The sequence below is a fragment of the Heterocephalus glaber genome, unplaced genomic scaffold (genome assembly GCF_053883595.1).
Source record: "Heterocephalus glaber isolate CG9 unplaced genomic scaffold, H.glaber_assembly_v1.0 deba00001463, whole genome shotgun sequence".
NCBI classification, from domain to species: domain Eukaryota; kingdom Metazoa; phylum Chordata; class Mammalia; order Rodentia; family Bathyergidae; genus Heterocephalus; species Heterocephalus glaber.
Genome location: NW_028258310.1, coordinates 3,517,382 through 3,535,204, shown reverse-complemented (window position 1 = coordinate 3,535,204; position 17,823 = coordinate 3,517,382).

Here is a 17,823-nt window from a genome sequence, read left to right as displayed (position 1 = left end):
AAGACGTTGCCTTTAATATCTGTTGGGAAGGAAATGTCCAGACTTTTCAAATTCCCTTATTATGTTTCCTTTTTTGTTTACATAGGGAACAATGTTTATAGTTGTGTGTACAGTGGGGGTCTACAACAAGAAATGTATATTTTCAAACAATTTTTTAATGATTTAACAATTTTTGTAAATCATTTTCAGGCTTCTGCAGCTGTAGATTCTCACTGTGAATCCCTTGCTTGCTCATGCATAAGTGTATTTGCAATACCAAATATACAGGTTTAGTATTTTTGCCTGTTAGTGATTGTTTCACATGTGTAACGTTTTGATTGAGATGTTAAATGGTGGACGAGTACTGTGGATGTGAATGTGGGAAGTAATTTTAATCATGTGTAACTGGTCACAAGGCCTAATTTGCAGTAACTATTGCTGTTTTATTTAACAATGCCTTGTTGCTTTGTATGCATTAATGTTTGGGTGTAAAGATTGTGTGTCTACCCAACAGGGAGCCACAGTATTTAAATTGACCAACCTAATGTTACAACTACTTTGAGGTGGCCAAATGTAAACTAAAAGCCTTAATTAAAGTGGTTCAATTTTGTATATAAAAAAAAAGAAATCAACCAACAACAAATGCTGGTGGGGTTGTGGGGAGAAAGGAACCCTTCTCCATTGTTGGTGGAAATGCAGCCTCATGCAACCACTGTGGAAATCAATATGGAGATATCTCAAAAAACTAGGATTAGAGGTCCCGTTTGACCCAGCTATTCCCCTTCTGGGTATCTTCCCAAAAGAATTAAAAGAATCATGCCACAGCGATATATGTGTACCCATGTTCATAGCAACATAGTTTGTAATAGGTAAAACTTGGATACAGCCCAATTCCCCATCAACTGGAGACTGGATAAAGATGTGGTATTTTTATAAAATGGAGTACTACTCAGCCATAAAGAATGAGAAACTAGAGACATTTATAGCTAAATGGATAACACTGAGCCCACACTCTTAAGTGAAATGTGTAAATACTAAATAGTTTCTTTGGTGTGAGAAACTGAATGTGTAAATAAGGGTCAAAATGTATAATATAAAATGTTATATTTGAAGAAAAGTTGTAAAGGGGAAGCAGAATTGGAAGGGATAGGGGAAAGGAAAGAAGGGAAAAGAATAAATATGAGAAAGGGAAAAAATGGAAACAAAGTCTTTGTAAATAGGGAGGGGTGGAGGGGTTGAAGGGAGGGCAGAGGAATGGGAAAAAATAAGAACCAAGATATATCATGTAAAGGTCCAAATTCCCAATGATGAATGTCATTGTATTCCATACCTAAAATATACCAATAAACTTAATGAATAAAACAATACATAAATAAGTCTGGTTATCCTTTATTTCATTCCTATCAATCCACCCAGAATATTTTATTCTTATGACTTTTATTTTTTAAAAAGCAATATATACACTATAAAGTATTTCAAATTGAAAGAGATAGTATTTTCGTTTAAGAATACCAAGAAAACTAAGAGCATCTCATCTCTATAATAATACAAGGTAATACTCTTATTGAAGTGAGTATCCTAATAGCATCGGAAGAGACAGTGTTAAATCTTTTCACATTTGGGGATTTTTCCAAAATTATTTTTATGGATGGGAACAGAAAACAGGGACAGGGCAATGTTTTCTTAGCTATCTAGGTCAGGGGAGTCATCTGGCACTCATTTTCATCACTATGGGAGAACCAGTAAACCCTACTCTAATATTCCAATCCATTCACTAATTGTGATAATCAGAACATCTGGTTAGGGTTTCCCTTTACTAGGGTGTCCCCAAAGGAGTTTATTAGGAATCAAAGTTCCTATTGAGCTGTGCTCACTCTCAGCTTCCCCTACCTCATCTCTGACTCTAGGTAGACACATCATCCTGCCATTGATAGCCCAAGATTGCCCAAGTTGAATAGCATCTGACCTCAGACAGGAAGTGTGCCATTCACTATTCTAAGAAGCAGCTTCAACTTCTCTATCGTTATTTCTGTAGTTCTGTGACTGTTCCCAAACTTTTGACCTAAACTCTGAATTCTTTTGTCAAGATTCTATCTTAAGTTCTTGCTTCCATGTTGTTCAGCATTGACTGTTGTAGAAGACCTGCGGTCTTCCAATCTCAAGATTTTTTCTCTCTGTTATCTGTCATCTAGATTTGTGTTCTTATTTCTAAGCCTCTGGATGGATTGCTTTCTCTACACCTCTTTGGATTGAACCCAATATTTCACTTTGGACAATCTATATCCAAAATAGAATGAACACTGGAAAATAATTCTGAGGTATATTAATTTGGACTAACACTAAGTAGCATTCCATTTTGGGGGGATTTCTATTCATCTATACCATGGAGAAGTATTATTTTCAAATTCTCTTCCAATTCTACCATTATGTAATTTTATACGTAACTTTATTGTGATAATAATTATGATCCACTGTGTGTCAATGAGTAGCTTCAAATGCATTCCAAGTTTTCTAGTTATGATGACTATTCTCAGTCTGTGAGACCATCCAGTCAATAGACAATGGCAGTAGTTCTCAACCTGGCTACACATAAGAAATATATGGGAAGGAATATATTGTTAGAATATATTGTCTGTGTTCCATTTGGATCAATTATATTTAAACCTTGGGAGCAGGGCACATTTACTTTGTGAAATCTCCAACATGTTATTCTAATGTCCAAATAAGATTGTGAAGCATTACGATAGTCAGCATATGTCAGTTTATTCGATACAAATTTTCTAATGACCATTTCAGGAAGTAAATTAGAGATTTCCCAGATTATCAATAAATGAATGAAAGAATCTATGAAATAAAATGTCTTGCAACAGGCAATTTTACTTTTTAGAAAATATAAACAATGAATTTTGGCTTCAAACTTTATTTGACTCTTACATGTACACTGTTCGATCTGAAAGACAGTAACATATAAATATTTTAAATATGATAGAGATGCTTATGCTTTGAAATTATTCCATTTCCCTTAAAAATCTGGTGGCATTGATGTTTATAAATCAAGAAATCACCACGATTCTGACTGTGGTGCTAGTGTCACAGATGTACAGGAAGCTATGACTAGACATATTACCTGGATTTACTTGATTGATTGGGAATTGATCTCATTACTTTCCCACACTCTTGCTGGCAACAATGAAATTTCACACATGTTCACATACGTATCAAATCATAAGAGCAGAGGACAAAGCCCATGAGTAAGATAAAATGGGTAACAGAAGTAATCACTGTGTATCTCTTCTGCAAAAATCAATAAAACAAATACGTTATTCTTTTTAAGTGTCATATTACAATAATGTCTTCCTGAAGACTGTTGTCTGCATCCAATTTAAAAGGCATCTGCTTGTGTTTGCTTAAAACAAAAGGGTAGTTGACTTAATGAATTATTTACAAGCATGCAATATGACAACAATGTCATTATGAAATCTCTTCTAAAATCTCCTCTGGCTACTCCTGGCAGGGTGTCAATTTGCTTGTTTTTATTGTAGGTGCACCAAATTGTGAAGCTATTCAAATGAAATTCTACCATTATTAATGCACACAAGCTCAGTACGAAAGCCATGGTAACAAGAATGCTGAAAACATTTGGGTGGTATTAACAATGTGTAATGTGGAGTTCAAATAAAAAAAACATTAGATTACTTAAAGCTAAAAGCTTAAGTAAAAGCCTTAGAAATAGACCCAAGGCCTAAAAGAAATAAAGAGAGGACTATAAGAGGGGCTAAAGAGGAACAAGAAAAGTTTCATCTGTGACCTTTCTTCTCTGTCAGTATCTGCTTAGAAAAAGTTCCTTAGGAATGTTTGTATTTCTCTGCCATGTTAATGAAATGGAAGAAACTAAATGAACTGTGGAGTTTATAAAAAGTAAAAATGAAAGGCTTAAGAAGAAAAATTATGGATACAAAGTAGCTTGACATTAAAATCCAGTTATTTTCTTTAGCATCATTCTTCCAATTCCAAATTTGCTAAAACTTCCCATTTTTAAACCAGTATCCAGACAATCTATAAAGGCAGGTGATTGTTGGTCAAAGCATGTCAGAACCGAAGGGAGGACAAACAGAACAAAGCCCCATAGCTATGATAAACAATCCTCAGGTCAGAACCACATGTAACTTGGCTCAGCATATTGTTTCTAACAGCTAATCCATGATACTTGCTGATGGAAAGATTTGATTGAACTGAGATTTCAAATTACAAATTGGTTTTGTAAGATTTTGTAAAGTAAAGCCAATCACTGCTGGTAATTTCTTCTGTATGAATGGACAATGCCAGTCTCAGAATATAAGAAAGGGGCTGTGGAGGAAGAATGCCAGAGGTGTATCTCTGTGTTTATTGGTCCAAAACTGTGGTGATTATCTGTCAACTGTGGTGCCACGTGCTGAGGTAGGTGGCAGAGGCGAAAGAGATCGATATTGTCCCTGTTTTTAGGGTTATAGTTTCCTGGGGAATTTTCATTTGAAAATTTGATGAGTTAGAGACTGTGATGAAGAACTAGTATTTTTATCTTAACATGTTTATTACACTCTGAGAGTCATAATAGTTTAAAGCTGTCGTTTTATATTTTAATCCAAGACACCAAAAGATAAATGTAGTAGAGTTTCTTATTAACTCTGTAAAAGATGAACTCTTCTATGCTAATGACAATGTGAACAAAGTGTGAATAAGTATAATTTATGCTTAATCCTCGAGCTACACACTCTTGTGATTGCATGAATAGACTTTATTATGAAAGGAGTACCTTGGAGGTAAAAGGCCTCTGGTGGATTTGCAGGGACAGCATATAAATTCAAATCATAAAAGCAGCACTAGCCATTTTGAAGAAGGAAGAATTAGGAAAATCACCCCCACCCCACCAGGAGTAATGCTTTCTCTGACTAGCATAGCTTTGAACAGCTTCAAAACGATGTAAGAAATTAGCAAACATGAGGCCAGTGGGCAGGAGTGATTAATTTTCTCTGGCTCTAGTCACAGATCAAATTCACCTGAAAATTGAAAGTCCATTTGCTCTTTTGTAGGAATAAGAATAAATTTAAAGTTGGGATTGCAAATGTACTAGCCTTTTTATCTTTTTATAGCTCCTGTATTGGCACTGCTTGTCTACTCTGAGAGCAGCAGTACAGAAAAGACTAAAATCATGGACTCTGATTTCCAGGAATCCTGTGCACAGGTCATGACTTTTATCATGCATGAACTGTGCAGCTTTGGACAAGCCCATTAACCTCTCTGAGCTTCTATTTTCTCATTAGGAGATTTTCAGAATAATAATGATAATAATTCTTAAATTTACAGCTTGACATGAAGCTTTAATTCATGTAACAACTCTTAATCTAATAAGTATAATGTAACCTTTAAAATGTTAGATTATTATTACTATTGTCATTGCTTCAACTTTCCTACCAGTGACCTTCTGGGCATACTTTAATACTAAGTCACCATAGCAAATGACAACCCAGGTCTCCCAGAAGCACGACATTTTAAAAGTCAGAAATTTATATATGTTGACTACACAATATAACTCTTATGACAAAATGAAGGTTTTCTCTCTCCTATCTGTAATTCATTCTATCCCTAGTCCACAGGAAATTTGACATGTGCATCAAAGGCCAGGACAACTGAACCACCAGACTACAGGGCACTGGGACAAGAAAAGAGGTTCAAGGCTTTGGATCAGTTTCCAACTGGTTTTCTTGTCTCTTTGGAAGATATTCCTTTTCCCATTCAAACTCCTTTGTGTAACTTTAGCCATTCTTCTTCCCTTACAAACTGTAAGTAAGTGTCTTAGTTACTTTTCTCATTGCTAGGACAAAATATCCAACACCCACAAGTTAAGGGAGGAGAGGTTTATTAAACTCAGAGTTTGTAGAGGTTTCAGTTCATAACTGGCTGGCTTCTAGGCAGGGTGGCATGGCAGACAGGCATCGAAGAGGAAAAAATCATTGATGATGGGCAGAAGGTAGCAAGGCACGAAACCAAGGGACATTAACAGTGTCTTTCTGGCCCTTTTATATTGTATCTAGGCTACCAGGATTAGGGTGGTATCAAACCAATCAGGGGACTGATTTAGTAATCATACATCCTTAATCCCAGCATCACATACTCTAGATCCAGCCACCTCTGAGAAGCCTTACCTATGAAGGCTTGAGGTTTTGAGGAGACATCTAGATACAAGCCATAACAGTAAGGAATGTAAAATTGCTTTGTGTTTGTGAAGAGTCTTCTGAAATGGGAAGAACTTCAAAAACTGGGATGGGATCCATTGAAAAAGGAACAATGGTATGCTACTCTAGAGAAGAGATTGTTTTTCCCAGTATAAGACTTTCCCTTTGCTGTGTTGTTATGGCTCAAGGATCAGCAACAAGGAAGAGAAGCCAATAAGATTTGTCCTTTTTTCACTAGCAGGGTGGGAGACCATACAGCACTGTGAGACTCTGGAATTAATTAAGAGTTCACTTGCTAAGAAGTTCTTCTCTGCAGCAAGGATGCATCCAAAACATCTGGGGGTGATATCCTGAGGTGCAGGGCTCAGGATCCTCAGGAAACAGAAATGATGTTTCTAAGCATTTTTAAGTACTAAATGCCATTTAATTAATACTTTTTGGAAAACCACATTTGATACTTTGCTAATTTAATATTTTTACTGAGTTGACAGCACTGTGTTATTAATAACATGTACCATAAAGGCATATCACCAACAAATAGCCAGGAAGTGTGGAATAAAATATGCACTGTTTTTCACATCTATATATCTAATCTCAATTTCATGTCCATTTTATATTTTTAAAAGAATATATTTGGAAGCAAAAACTTATTTAAAATACATTTATGGACTACTCTATTAATTTACAAAGGAATTTCTTAGTTTTAAAGTTTCACATATACATTATTGCATACAATATTCATACCAAGTTCATTATTATCTTAATATGGCAGATAAATAAATCAGTGCTCAGAGAAGTTATGTCCTGTTCTAAGTCCAATAATTAAAAGGTAATAGATACAAACTAATTAGGAAATAAACTCAAGTGTTCTGAGACCAAGTTTTAGATGTCTTTCCATTGGACCAATGCTGGGTTTTTGTTATAGTTTAAGATGGTGAGGTATTTTGTATCCTAGTGGCTTTCTACTTATTTTTAGCAGAATTCATTCTTAAACGGAATATGCATAAAGCCCATGTTGCAGATGAATAAAAGTGGGTAGCAGAGCATCCACTTAATTCCACCATGCAGAGACCTCTGAGGAATCGCTAAGAGATGAAAAGGGCTTCTCAGAGTGGAGTTCAAAGGCACATTCCTTCTCTGTCTACCTCATTATCTTTGGCAAGATCGCATATGGCAGAACTGGCTGCATAGCTTGTGGGACCTGGTGCAAAATAGAAATGTGATGCTCCATGTTGGTAATTGTTAAGAATTTCAAGATGCAGAATGCATAACCAAGCATGGTTCTGAGTGCAGGCCCCTAGGCCATCATACAAGTCCCAGGCTTGCAAAGCCAGCCTTTGGCTAAATAGTCCCTAGATCATGGTGTTTATCTTTTCTCAATTTGCCTTGTCTATGGTCTATTACATCTTCATGTTCATATTTGTATTGGGAAAAGTTCACTAAAACAATTAAAATATATTTTAATGGGGTAATAATTTTAAATTATTAAAAAAATTTCCTCTTGCTTGTGTATCAAATCTTCAATTTGGCGCACAGTAGACATCTATATTCCTGAGGGAGATTAGTAGGGGGCTGAGCCTGAGGCATGTAGCTCAGTTGATACTTTTCAAATATGGACAAGGGCTTGGGTTCATTCCTCAGCACTGTGAAAACCAAAACCAAAACAAGAAATAAAAGGAATAACAAGAAAAAAAGGAAAAACAAGAAATAAAATTGAAAATATTTATATTCTGCCATAGAAATTCATTGTTTAAGCATGGATATTTAGAATTTCCACCATTCCAATATTGACTATGAATGTTGGTAGGCTCAGTTATTAGACTGAGTAGTAGATTGTGGCAGAAACAGTTCTTTAAGGCATATTGCTGTTCTGTATTGCTCCTGAGTCCCCAGGAGGATGGAATTTCCCAGGCTTCCTTGCAGTTTGGAATAAGGACACAGTGATAGCTGTTACTTTTGATCCCGGTCCCCCAACCATGTACACTCCTCCAAGAACTCTTCTTTTTCATTCTCAGCTACAGTTCCCAGTGGGGGAACTCAGATATCTTAGAAGATAGTGGAGATAGGAGATAGAAGGGTCCTGAAGCTCTAAATCACTCTGGGAATCACAGTATCTCAACCCCTAACATATCCATTGGTTCACACTGGACTGTGGTGTGAAGGAGAGTAATTTGTACTGCATTTTTTAACCAAGATTTTTGAGTGGTCATTATAGCAATCCGCATTGCTTTACCTGACTATTACATAGAGTATGGAGAGAAGATATTCCTGACATTTGGAGGCTCAGTGAGAATAGAGAAGAAAAATGTAGATAAATGTTTTAAAGTTGTTCTTTTGAAGGAGAGAGATTTGTGTGAAGCAACATAAGAGAGGCGCAGAAAAGCCAGTTATGTAGTCATAGTTGTGTCTTTTGAGTTTTCTTCTCTAGTGCTCATCTTGGAGAAAATGAGGCACAATAGATACATTGAAAAATGTTGTGATTTTTATCTATATGACCCTCAAGACCCTCGTGACTCAAAGTTGGAGGTTTTGGAATCAGACTGGGCCATGGGGTTTCCACAGCTAACTTGCTGATATGAGGAGGGACCATGTGCTCAATTCCACAGCACATATACTAGAATTGGAATGAGAAGGGACTTGATTGGAGGAGGCATCACTGGAAGCATGGCTGATGGGGTGTATTTTCCTCCTTGGCTGCTCCCTTCTCTCTGTGCTTCATGGCCAGCATTACATAAGCAGCTTTGCCTCTGCTATTCTCCTCTCTACTTTGCTGTTCTGCTTCGGAATCAGCTGCCTGTAGATCAAACCATGACCCCAAATAAAAGTTTCTTCCTTTAAGTTGTGGGTGTCAAGTATTTTGTCTCAGTGACAAAAAAAGTAACTAAGACAAAAGGACTTTTTCAGGTGGTCTTTTTTTGCCTTTATTTGCATGTGAAACTCTACAGGGAGCCTTTCCTACCTCAATCAAGGAGAAATCCCATCAACCCAATACACTAACCGCAGGCACAGGGAGTCTTTCACATTCAGCTTTCCCTAACCTTTCTGACTCCTAAGCTGTATAGACAGTACGAGTAGAAGCAGAGTGTGACTGAAGAGGCTAGAGGGATTGCGGATGTGGGATAAAAGTGACTCTCTTTCATGAGCAACTGAGAGAATAACCAAGCTGGGGCCCACAGAAATCACAGCCACACCTCACAGAAGTCTGTAAGAAGAGCAGGCACCTGAATGAAGTCAGAACACCAGAGAGTGCTAATGACCCTGGACTGCACTGGAGATCTTAAGCTACTCTAGCCACAGAATTTAGTTGTGAACATCTTCAAGATGAGCAGCACAAGGACAAGAGACAGAAAGTTTGGACACAAGGACTCTAACTTCTCTCTGCTCCTGGAAAGTCCCAAGCCACATATTCCAATCCTATGTCTAACACCATCACAAGGCAAAGTAGTGTATGGAAGCATTTCAGAGAAATTCACTCTTACTCAAAAGACCTTGTGTACATGTGGCTTGCATGACCAAGATAAATTCCACTGTACACAGGATCTGCCACTGGTGTTTTTTTCCCACTTAACCTTAGGTGGGAGATGATGGGGATGAGTGGACAGGACATATGTATGTGTTTGAATGTTTACATAGTTTAAGATAAAATACGGTACTTTTTTTTTCTTTGCATATTTGAGTTCTAATGAGTTAAATTTGGTAAATTGTTGACATATGATTGCAAACTGTCAGCTAAAACCGTACTTGCTACCAGACATTTCTTTATGACAAAGTATGGCAGGAAAAGTTTTGCAGATTGATACCACTCTGTCTTTTTTCAGTCTTGCCCTGATTTTTAAGGAATAATTTTTCCATTATTATTCTTTTGAAATATAATACAAAAGATAATGAAGTGCATAAAGCAGTGCCAGGTTTTTCATGTTTTCTTCCCAAGCAGTGCCCTGGAAAAAACCAAGCCTGCCAAGAACAATGTCAAAAACATCAGTTGACTACAGTGATAACAACATACCCAGAAGGCAGGTTGTCTGACAATAAAGTTGCCAAAAAAGAAATTGTTGTACCTGTGGAGACCTTGAGCAGTTCCAGGAAGGTGGTCCATAGCCAATAATAAAGGCAGCATAGAGCAGCTAGAAGTTTTTCTTTTAACCCAGTGGGAGCTTCCTGAGGATTCTAAACCATTTGTCTTTTCTGGGTCTCTCCAGGGGCAACATGAGTCTTACATACTAGAACAACTACTGAAAAAGCAAGACCAGTCATTAAATTCTTGACTCTTCATATACATCTTTAAGTCTCATTTTGGTTCATGATTGAAACTAAATCTTATTTCAAGTAGTTGGCTACAGATTTAATTTCATTTGTAAAGATTACCTAAAGATAAGTAAGTAGGAGAACAATTGGTCACTCTAACTTTGTGTAGTATTTTTGCATTTATTTTAAGTTTCTGTGCCAATTAATCTTAACTGTGGACTAAACTGGATTAAGAGACAGGGTTGGATCATGGGGAACAATCAGCTGAATATTCTGTTAGGAGGTGATGCCCCGTTAGAGATAGGTCACTGGGAGCGGACCTTTGGAGGGTATATTTGTTGCTGGTGTTTTTCTCCTAGGCTCTGCTTTCTGAACTCCTCAAAAGGACAGCTTTCCTTCACCATTTCCTTCTTCCATGATGTTCTTGCCTTGAACCCAGCCATCCTTTGAGTGAAATCCCTGAAACTGTGAGCCACATCGCCCTCTCCTGCTTTAAGTCTTGAATGTGGGTATTTGGTCCTAGTAACCAGAAAGCTGGTTGACATCATTTCTTTAATCAATTCTTGTTAACTAATGCTGAGCACACCAAAATGGCCAATGAAAAGCTTTAAGCTGTAGTGGGAGAGCCTACAGTAGAATATTTCAGAACTTACCTGTAAAATGAGTGCAGAATGCTTGCATGGACCAGAACACTTGAGGTCATGTCAGATTGCATCTGTGTCCCACATACTTGGCAGACAAAGTATTCTTGTCAGGCTGGCAGGGAAAGGCTGAGTGTGGGGAGCAGGAGTGGAGATGGGATCTTAAGCCCCAAAGACAGACGGTGAAGGTCTGTATGATATCATGTCCAATTCCTCAGAGGAATGCCAATTTTCTGATTTTTTACCCCTTTTCTTTATCTTTGGAGTCTCTTACCATAGGCTTCCTGACCTCATCCCTTTGAGAAACATCTCAATCCCAATCCGTGTGGCTCCAGTGTGCTGCTCACTTGCAGCACCTCAGGTTGAGACGGCATATTTCATTGCTTGCTCAGTGTTACTCTTCTCTACTGGAGAACTGAAGAGCTCATTTCAGGCAGGGATATTCTGTCAGTCAGGACCCTAACATGATGGCACATGCAAATGAGGGTAACTCAGGGAAGGTTTACCAACAATTTAGAAAGATGTTGGCAGATGGAATGGAAAACACAAGTGTGTGGCATTCTGAAATAGGAACAGAGGGGACATTATCGTTTTAGGCTCAAAAATAGCCAGAAGAGGAAAATGCTGGAAAGGGCTCAGTGACCTTCCACAGAGGCAGGACAGAGGTGGGCAGGCTGGAGAGATGAATATTCTTTTCCTTTACTTCAACTCTATCCAGATGTTTTCATAGGCTGATTCCAGTAGGTCAAGCCCAGGGATCTCACTGAACCAAAAGTAGGTTTGGGAAGGGCTGAGAGAGGAACTGGGAGAAGCACACTTAGGATCCCTTTTCTCTTTTAGATCCATAGTACTTGGCTCAATAGACTTCAGGAACCAGTTGTTTGATTCCAAGGATACTCCTGGCATCTCAGTGGCTCTTTTTTCTTTCCTGCACAGTACTGATGCACTCACTGTTTCCAGTTCCCACAGAATAGGAGTAGTTTATAGCTATTTGAAGTACCCTACAAGAACCTGACCATAGGAATGATTTTAAAGCATAATTTAACCCAAAGCAATAGCAGGCCCCTAAATTTCTGGTCAAGAGTCTCAAATAAATTCACCTTCTGTAATTGCCAGCACATGGCTATGTCTTCAATTTTATGAACCAACTCCAGCATCCCAGAGTTTACATCCTTCCTTGATCAATCTTAAGTAAGGAATTTACTTCTATAATAACATGCTTCTCAACATCAGACAGGTCCCAGAATGACCATCAAACAGAGGCAATGTGAACATCTGGGAGTATCTGATGGTAGTAAACACAGATGTGCCTGACAGGACACTAAGTGCTTAGCAGGTTGATATAACTGACTTCCACATTCAGCAAAGCTCTGTGTCCCTGAGATGCTACTGCCTGGCTGTAATGATTGCTTTGCTTCCCATCCCCTCTTTGGCAAAGGTGTTTCTGCAGCAGTTTATGCATTGCTTCAGCTCTGTTAATTATGAGATCAGCACAAGCCATGTGATTTAGAGGCTGGGCTCGGAATCCTTTCAGTAATTCAGTTCCCGTAAGTCTGTGCTGTTGGCTCCTGAATGTACTTGCTTAAGCTAATTAAAAAATAAACTGAAGAAATTCATTTCTTATGCAAAATTAAATCTGATATACACAATGAATATTGCACCTTGTCATGTTCATTTCTAGTTCAATTCTGCCTTTTACTGTTCACTTTACTGCTTGAGAATTCCCATTTAAGGCAAATGTTTGGATTCTTGGGGAGATGGAATTGGTCTATCTGAAAATATTTGGCTATAAAACAACTTTGATAAAGAATTAAAATATAAAAAAGATTTTTAATGTTTCTTCTGTAGCATTATCATCAACAACATCATCATGTGTCTGTGAAATTGATAGTCTAATGGTGAAATGGGAATCTTCCTTCACATAATCTGTCCTTTCCATAAGAAAAAATGGTGTTAGTGGACCTGATTGGCATGATAGATCAGCATTGCTAAGTGAATGAAGAAACTTCAATCTCTGGGGCCAGGGATTTAGCTCGCAAGCACAAGGTCCCGAGTTCAATCCCTGGCACCAAAAAAAAAAAAAAAAAGAAACTTCAATCTTTACTCTGACTTACACACTCTACCTAATAGCAATGTCACAGACATATTTGCCTATAGGTTGATGAAATTAAGAGCAGAAACAAAAGCTCTGCTAACTTTTAATATAAACTGACAAACACATTCCACAAAAAAGCCCACCCAGCTGTAAGACCAGTGTTCTCTGTGTTCACATCTAGGCTTTCAACTCTGGTGAATGAAGATCTTAGGGTGTGTTTACCTGCTAACATCTCTAACCTGTGCCAACTATCTTTGCAGACAAGCTCCACTGCTGGTCTGAATAGGCCTGAATGACAGTATGGAGGCAAGAGCACATCAGGCATTTCGCAAAATTCTGGGAACTTTCAATACTGTTTCTGTTAAAGAACTGCTGAAGCCAGGATGGCCAGTAGGTTTTCTGTTTTGGCTGTGGTCGCTGTTTTTCATTGTCCCGCTGGAGCCTTTCTAGGTAATAGGAGCTAGGGAAGCAGTAAATTTCATTCTTGCCTTCATCTGAAACTGCTAATGAATTGCCAGTGATACTTGCCTCTCTCCCAAAACCTCTTCAGCAAGTTCTCTTCTGTCTATTCCTTGTTTGGGTGGGTTTTTTGTTTTGTTGCTTGTTTTTTTCTTTTTTTCTTTTTTTAAGACAGGGTCTTGCTATGTAGTTCAGACTGGCCTCGAATTTGCTATGCAGCCCAGACTGTCTCCAACTCTTGCAGATCCCTCTGTCTCAGGCTCCAGAGTATTGGGACTATAGGAATCTTCCACCACACTCAGCTCCATTTTGTTGCTTTTAAGGCTCTCATTTTTTTGGAACTAGATTTCTGTATTACTCAGAATTCCTTGATCCTAACTACGTGGTTATCCTGCTTATTGTTAACATCCTGTCTCAGGCTCTTGCCTGAGTTAATTACTTGGCTTCTGCCATTCTAACTCTTCTCTAGTGCTCCTGCTGGAAACTTCTAGCTTGTTCATAACAAGCACCAGACAGCATCAAAGCAGATGAGCCAGTCTCAATTTTGGCCATCCCTCTCATCGCTCAGAATGGTGGGCAGGCTTTCGTGCAGCCCCTCCTGACTTCTACTCGCACTCAGTCTGGACTTGGATGTGGGGCCACAACCTGCCCTTCAAATGGAATGCTGCCCCCCCTTACCAGGTAAGCTGGCTCTGTGTCATTGCTACACGTCATGTACCAGAAACTGGAAAAAAGTTCCAATGGTAAGTACATTATGGGTAACCAGGGAAATTTATGAGGAAGGACCATGAAGGAAAGAAAAGGCTGTAGTCCCTTTGCTCATCAAGAGTTCTTGACAGCCAAGCAGTCTGCTAACTGCACAGTGAATTTCCTTTCATTTGTTTTCCATTCTTACAAGGTGAGCAGGACAGGACAGTGTCATTATTAATGGGCACAGAAAGGGTAGAGGGGTCCTGGGCAGTTGAGGAACCATACACAGCTTGAGAGAGGGTGAGTCCAGACTGGGATCTCTGTGCTGAGAGGTCCTCGTCCTCATCAATCCTGCTGGCGCGAGGCTGCAATCCCATGGGTCCATGGGAGGTTGAGTGTGAGCACTGCTTAAAACAAAACAAACAAATCTAAATAAGTAGCTGTAGATGGTACATCATTCACATTTCACCTCCAGTACGCTATATGCTAGACGAGTCAGCATGACTACAATTCATCAGTTTCCATCAAAATACAGCTAAATCTAGATGATTTCAATTTGAAAAATACATTCAAGAGACAGGCCTTCCCATTGTTTTATTGAAAGGGAACTTGATTGTTTTCTTGATTCCCCTTTAATGGAGATGGTGATAAAAATAAAATAAAAATGAAAAATGATAAATAGCCTGTAGCTACCATACGCAATGACAAAAAACAAGACATAGGAATAGAAATATTAATCAATGCTCTGAGCTCATTTCAGGTGCAAGCTCTGAAATGTTATACATCCCACAGTTTAATTATTATTTATATGGACATAGTAGCCCAGTGTACCCCAGGCAATTGCATTAATAAAATCTTTTGCTAGAGTGGGTTGGGCACAGGGCTGCACTACATTCTGCCAGTAGAACAGCTTTGTATTTATGTTAGATTCATGCTAATATTTTGAGCAGTGCATCCTGGATCTTCTCTGTTTTAAACACACAGTTGAAGATACCTGTTTTCAGTTCCAAGTTGGACTTTAGTTTAGTCCTGGAGATAAGCCTGCTCACACCAAGAAAGAAGTCAATTGAACTGAGCCATGTGATGCTACATAAAATCAAGCTTGCTACAAAAATAAATTGACTGAAACAAATGCTTTCATCAGAAATGTCACAACTGAACAAGAAATAAAAGAGATTTTTTTTTTTTCCTCCTGGCCAAGGGTAGTGGATTACAAAGATTTTTTTTTATCCTGGTATTAAAGCTTAAATATAATTTTTCTACAGAGAATTACCATTTGTTTAAGGCAGAAAAAGAAAGCAGATCAATATTTCTTTTGTCTAGCAGTGAATCTTTAAAAAAATAACTTATTTTAATGTAGCCGTATTTCATAGGAAAAGAGAAACAGAAGAATTTCAGGAGAATCATACCAAAGAGTTTCCTTCTGCTCTGGGTTGTCATAGGCTTGACCTCCTGTCACGAATTTCATCATGCTCACCTGCATTATAAGGTCAGCTCTTCCAGGTTGCCTTTCTAGGATGATAAAATGAATGATCATAAGTTATCAAGAACTTGAGGCAGATGGAGTCTGATTTTAAGGAACTTTGACGTCAACCTTCTCTGAGGCATTCCTTCTCCACACATCTAAAAGACATTAAAACATTTATTTTCCAAAATAGAATTCTTGCTATTATTGCCAGATTCAAAATACTGATTCAGCCAGCAAAACAAGTTTAAAGCAAGTATTCTAGTATTATCTTATCATTTTCTTTCTATAAATAGTCAATCTAATTTACTCTAAGATACCAAAGATTTTGATTTTCATTCCTTTGATTTTTCAGTGATTGGTTTTCCCATAATTCATGGTTTAGCAGATATGATTTTAAAAAGATAATATAAAGTGAAATTTCCATGACAATTTTTTTTAAAGAAATGCAATGGAAATCTTGAATAAGCCATATCTGTGCAACTTGCAGATACACAAATGTAAAGAAAGAAATGTTCTACCATCCAGATGTTAACTGGGAAAGAATTTTAAATATTAGGATGTTTTGCCTATACTGTGCCAACCATCCCAGTGTTTCTGAGAATGTAGCTGTTTACACTGTATAGACAAAGCAGATGGATAATTTGACAGCATCATCCATTTTTTTCCAGATGTTCTGCCATCCTGTTGACAATGCCTTTCCACAGCCTTTAACAGTTGATGCTTGATATAAACGCCACATCAGTATGGCGACATTTCATGATTGTTCTAAAAACTGATTTTTAAACTTCTATTGCTATTCTGAGTAAGTACTCTGGCAATGTTGAGTAGCTCATTATCTCTTGTTAATATGTTGTTAGTGGAAAAAGCAAGATATAATACATACACATACACAGAGGAAGTGAGGAAGGAGAAGAAGGGGAATAAAAAGGATTCCCTAAGATGAATGTACACATTATGTACTGCAAACATGGACTAATAAAAAATAATCTTAAGCAGAGAAAGAGCATAAAAATATGCACATATTTGTATCCACACATTTGCAGAACATTGTTTTTATTGCATATATGAATCTTATTCTGTTAATTGGTAATTATTACTAATTGTAGATAACACTCTGACATAAGTAAAAAAGTAGATAAGTACCTACATATGTAACCTAAAATATCTGTCACAATTTAATTTCAAGCTTTTTTTTGAAGAGTATACGAAAGAAGCACATACTTCAGGCTCTTTCGAAATGTGTTATTTCTAAGGAGACAGGATCTTCATATAATTTTTAAATGCTAAAGATTTATAGCTTAGAGATACTTTCTTTTTCTATAGTAATGACATACATCACAGTGGGAATTTTAAAATAAGTATATTTCTTTACATTTTTTCAGAAGCTCCAATTTAAAATATTATTGTGGTAATAAATGTCTGCCTCAAGAATCCTGCATGAAATGTAAGAGATTTTAACATGAAATAAATAAATGAATTGTTCTCTGAGATTAGGTCAGTGTCTTTGAAAGATACTGTTAGAATGTTAATTGAGTTTGACATAAGCATGGATATAAAATGCACCGCACCACTCAACTTACCAGCAGTGAAACTGATTACCAATTCTAATAGCTATCTGCCTGGTGACAGCATACTGAGATGGAGATGTTGAATATTTTAGTTTGTGATATTATCATGGTTGTTTAAAGTACTGACTACGTGTTTTGAAACCAATAGACATAATTGGTATGCATGTTGAAACTAGCAGGCTGAACACATCATTTATTTATAGAGTCTTTTGATGTAACTCTATGGGGAAAAAGTTAATAAAACATGGTTCAAAGATAAATTTACACTCACCAGTGTAATATGACATAAAGCACAAATTATTGTACTGAAAAAAACTGTTTTCTAGTGAAACATGTTCCTTATTCCTTTTAAAGTATTTCACCAAAGCAAGAAGAAAAAGGCCCAGAGGAAATAAGAGGTACACAGGTATTGTTAATTCTTTTAAACTCATCTGAAAGAATTTGTGATGATCAAAATCCATGGGCC